This window comes from Apodemus sylvaticus, chromosome 4 (genome assembly GCF_947179515.1).
Source record: "Apodemus sylvaticus chromosome 4, mApoSyl1.1, whole genome shotgun sequence".
NCBI classification, from domain to species: Eukaryota; Metazoa; Chordata; class Mammalia; order Rodentia; family Muridae; genus Apodemus; species Apodemus sylvaticus.
In genome coordinates, this window is record NC_067475.1 from 9,743,038 (window position 1) to 9,748,498 (window position 5,461).

At 35.0% G+C, this 5,461-nt stretch overlaps 1 pseudogene; it reads right to left on the bottom strand.

The window, feature by feature from the left end:
* Positions 1-4,700: 4,700 nt before the first annotated feature.
* LOC127683990 (uncharacterized) lies at positions 4,701-4,837 on the bottom strand (annotated as a pseudogene).
* Between the last annotated feature and the right edge of the window lie 624 nt (positions 4,838-5,461).

The window sequence follows — 5,461 nt, forward strand, 5'->3', positions numbered from 1 at the left end:
CTATTAAAAACAATGACAATGACTTCATGAAATTCTTAGGCATATGGATGGAACTAGAAAATACCATCTTGAGTAAGGGAACCCAGTCACTAAAGAACACATATGGTGTACACTCACTGATAAGTGGATATTAACCCAAAAGCTCAGAATACCCAAGATACAGTTCACAGACCACATACACTCAAGAAGAAGGAAGACCAAAGTATGGAGGCTTCAGTCCTTCTTAGAAGGGCGAAAATACAGAAGGAAATACAGAGATAAAGTGTGGAGCAAAAACTGAAGGAAAGTCCATCCAGAGACTGCCCCTCCTGGATATCCATCCCATATACAGACACAAATCCCAGACATTATTGTAAATGCCAAGCAGTGCTTTCTGACAGGAGCGTGATATAGCAGACTCCTAAGAGGCTCTGCCAGAGCCTAATACAGAGGCAGATGCTCACAGCCAACCATTATAATGAGCACAGGGACCTCAATGGAAGAGTTAGAAAAAGGACTGAAGGAGCTAAAGGTGTTTGCAACCCTATAGTAAGAACAACAATATCAACCAGCTAGATGCCCAGAACTCAGAGGGACTAAACCAGAAACCAACTGGAGTGACCCATGGCTTCAGCTGCATATGTAGCAGAGAATGGCCTTGTTGGACCTCAATGGGAAGAGAGGCCCTTAGTCCTGGGAAGGTTCAATTCTCCAGTGTAGGGGAATGCCAGGAGTGGGTAGGGATGCACCCTCATAGAAGCAGTGGGGCAGGGGAGTAGGATAGTAGGTTTCTGGAAAGGAAACCAGAAATGGAGATAACATTTGAAATGCAAACAAATAAAATATCCAATAAAAAAGGTGAAAACTTTTCAATGCCAACTTTTGATTATTTCTACAATATTATATGTTCTACAAATAATAACTTATATTGCTGTTGGAAACATAAACTAGGCCATTTCAATTCTTTTAGACGATCATATATACTATGGGGATTATGTTTTACCATATTGATTTTAATAAGGAAAGTGAATTATACATTGCCACTTATAAACAAAGTTCTTGGCCTTAAGGATTGTATAGGTGTTTTTGCACATTTTGGTGTTGTATTTGATAATTAATAGGTGGTTGCATGTAGCAAAAGTTTATAAAGGTAGATAGAAAATGGTCATTGGGGAAAGTATTGACATATATAATGGGAAGGTAAAGTTTCTAGTGATGATAATTATTGGCCACAGCCTGAAACTATTTATGTGTATGTATCATATGAGTATGAACAGCTCAGTTATAGAAGAGAGAAGTGTTGTCTAAAGATAAAATAATTAAATGGTCTTACAGATGTTAAAATGCCACAGAGTATATTATTTAAAATGAAACTGAGCAGGTTCCTGAGAGTCATTTGAGGAGAAAAAAACCCAGATGTCCCTCAATGGAGGAATGGATACAGAAAATGTGGTATATTTACACAATGGAATACTACCTAGCAATTAAAAACAATGAATTCATGAAATTTTTAGGCAAATGGTTGGAACTGAAAAATATCATCCTAAGTTAGGTAACCCAATCACAAAAGAATATACATGGAATGCAATCTCTGATAAGTGGATATTAATTAGCCCAGAAGCTCTGAAAACCCAAGGCACAATTAGCATAACAAATGACTCCCATTAAGAAGTAAGAAGAGGGTCCTGATACTGGAAAGGCTTGATCTAGCATTGTAGGGGAGTACCAGGACATAGAAGAAGAAGGGAGGTGATTGGAGAATGGGTGGAGATAAGAAGGCTTATGGGACATATGGGGAAGGGGGAACTGGGAAAGGAGAAATCATTTGGAGTGTAAACAAAAAATATAGAAAATAAAAAAGGAAAAATTAAAAAAAGAAAGAAAAATAAACGGTTAATACTTATTGTCAACTTGAAAAGAAAAAGAATAAAAAGAAAAAAAAAACCTCAAGAATGTTTTAAGGATATTGTGAAACCTTGGACTGATGTTCAAGAAACCCAATATTGGTAACATGCTACAAAATATCAATTAACATGCTGTATTGATTCTGTACTCATATTATGAAACCATTTTAATATATATCAAAATAGCCTGCAAATGATTACTTCTTTGAAATATATAGTAATTCACCTTTACAAATCAGTTTTTTTTTTCCTTTTCCTTATTAGTAGAACTTCACTTTGACTTAATTTATTTTTATTTATATGGTAAAATGAAACAGCAATCATTCAAGAATAATATTGATTCAATAAGTGTACAGAAAATTGAATGGAAAGCTAAAATAGAGGTAAATGCAGAGACCCTCCTTAGTTCATTTATCCTTCCTTCTCTAATGTCGTTAGCTATTCCTTCCATTGTATTTTGTCACACACTTACTGTGTGAATAGTAATATATACCAATAAATAAAAATACACAAAACCTGACTTCACAGGTGTAAGTAGCCAAGACAGTTAAAGAACATAACAAAGCTTATATTATCTATGAAAATGAATACTAAAGATAGATTATACAAAGTTGGGGTGGGAGGTAGAGGTTTTTGGTAAGGGTGCAGTTAATGAATACTCCTCTGAGAAATTCTTGACTAACATGGAGACACCTGAGTATAATGGTCAGGAGAACCCAGAAATAAAATGCTAAGGAAGACTTTGGCAAGAGAACAAGGTAACACACAGGAAATGAATGGACATGGAGTCTTCAGGGAAACTAGCTGCTTCTTAACAACTGAACATTTGCTGAGTTATATGAAGGAGAGTGTATTCGCAGTAGCTTAGAAACTTTTCTGTTGGAAGTAGATAAAATACTATGTTAGCCATGCAAATTTAATTGAGTTGTCTTTCTACAAGGACAGAATAAGAGGTCAACCTTCTATTCATCAATTCCATCTATAACATCTTTGTCTACATGTTTCTTGTAGTTTTCCACAACTGCAGTACTCAAAAATACATTATGAGTCTACAGACTTCCTTCAACCCCACTTTTGAGTTCAACCCACTCTCATTTTTCTTTAATATAGAGCACTTTTAGGCAGTTCTTCACACAATGGCCACAGTGATCATTTCAGAAAGTCAATCAGTTACATGAGTTGGCTTCTCATAAGAAAGTGGCTGTGGATCAATTCATCTGTGTAGGTCTTATTTTTTAGAAGAAATGTGCAATGTGTAAGATAGAAATGGGGTACATAGAGAGGCAATCATGGAGTATGGACAATAGAGGCAGAATTGATGACAGAGGCCTTCATGGCATGCAGAAATAGCAACATTTCTTTGGAGTTATTCTCTAAGAGTGTTGAGGGAACAGGACTGGCATTGCCTTGGGGACACCAGAGGAGTTTACATTCTTGACTCTTTGCTTACTTTTATAAGAAAAAAGACAGTCTCCCAGTGCTTCATAGCAAGCTGCAGGCAAGCACACACACACACACACACACACACACACACACACACACACACGTATGCACACACCAGCAGTTTGAAGTCAGCTGAAGAATATCTAAGTGGTCAGGTCTGATGGATAGGGACAGAATATCTAAACAACTGCTTTTCCTCTTCAAATTCAAGAAAATGGCTTTCAAATATTTTTATTAATCATTTTATTTATTTACATCTCAAATGCTGCCACTCCTTATACTTCCTGAAGGCAATAGATCAGGAAATAATCCTGATATTAGCTTGTTTGTCTGTGGTTAGCTGAAACTAAATTGGGTTTACTCCACCAGAGCTTCCACCATACCTTTAGACAGAACCTGCCTCTCCTTCAGAGCTTAGACCCTGATAGATCCTATGACATGAGTACCTCTCACCTGCCCCAATAAACAACCACAGAACCACACTATGCCTTTTTTTTTAAAAGGTAAATAAAATGTAGTGTCTTGTTTATTGTTGTCTGTGGTGTCTGTGTAAGTGCTGGTACTATTGCCCTTTTCTGTGCCAGAACATGGACGCCATTTGGAAATGTCAGTGTATTCTTTTCTACTGATACAAACCTTATTCTTCTGATACAGAGTCTCTTGGGGGAACCTGGGATTTTTGTTTCTGTTGTAAAAGATGGACAGTGATTCTCCTGTTTCTGCATTCCCAGTTCCCTAGTGTTAGGATTTTAGACACTCACTATAGGATTTGGTCTTTTCCATGGGTGCATGTGAACAAATTGAGTTTCTCACATTTACATTTCAAGCACTTGATTAACTGAGCCTAATGCAAATCCCCCACATTCACTTGACTTTTCATTCTATTAAGCATTTTTTAAATTGATTTTAAAGTTTTATCACAGAATACCTGGGTTGTAGAACTTGGACGAATTAGAGACCATCACTTTTTAGCTCCGACTTCATTTGTGTTGTTGCTCTGAAACTTAAATGGGCACCAGTCCTTCAGAACAGAGGCAGTCAGATTGCTGTAATCTCGAGGCCAGCCTGGTGTATAGAGTGTGTTCCAGGACAGCAAGGGCTATATACAGAAATGTTATAATGTACCAACATATGTACTAATAAATAAATTATGGTTATGTGATGGATAATCTTGATGTCAACTTGACTACATTTAGAATTCACTAAAACCAAAGATTTGGTTATGCCTGTTCTCACTTTTGCTAGAAAGGTCACTTCTCTGACATCAGGACCCTACTTCTTTAATATTCCTGCATAGACTGAAGACCAACTGGGACATCCACTATCATGTACTGAAAAATTACTAAATTCTTGGACTTTCTGTTGATAAACCATTGTTGTTGGACTAGCAGGACCACATCCTTTAAACCATTCTAAAACATTCCATTTATCTGTAATTATTCTATAGATTTTGTTTCTATAGTTAACACTGAATACTATACTTGATCTTAGCCAAAAGGCCGAGAAGCGATTATAACACTGAATACTACAGATTAAAAAAATGTCTAATAAAAACTAAACACTGGGCCAATTTTCATAGTACCTGCTTCTTCTTTGTAGACATAAGAAGAAGGTACTGTCAGTTCTTTCCTTCTACCATATGTGTAATGTGGAACAAGCATAAATCATAAAAATTGGTGGTATGTATTTTTAAATGCTGAGACATATTTCCTGCTCACAAACTCATAATCTATGATTGAATTATACTTACTGCAACAAATCATTTTATTTGAAATGAAACTAATAATTATATAATATATGATATATGATATAATATGTGATGTAATAAGTTATATTATATATGACATATTATATGTATAATATGTACAATATACATGATATATACTAAAATATGATATGTATGATATAGGATATATATGCTATGTATGATATATATGTGATATATACAATATATGATATAAAATATGTGATTATGATATATGATATGAAGATGTATATGATATATGATTCATTATGTACTATTATATGCAATGTATGATATATAATATATAATGTGTGACATATGATTTATATGTTATATGATACTTCATACAATATATGCTATATGACATGTGCTATTATATATTATTTAACAT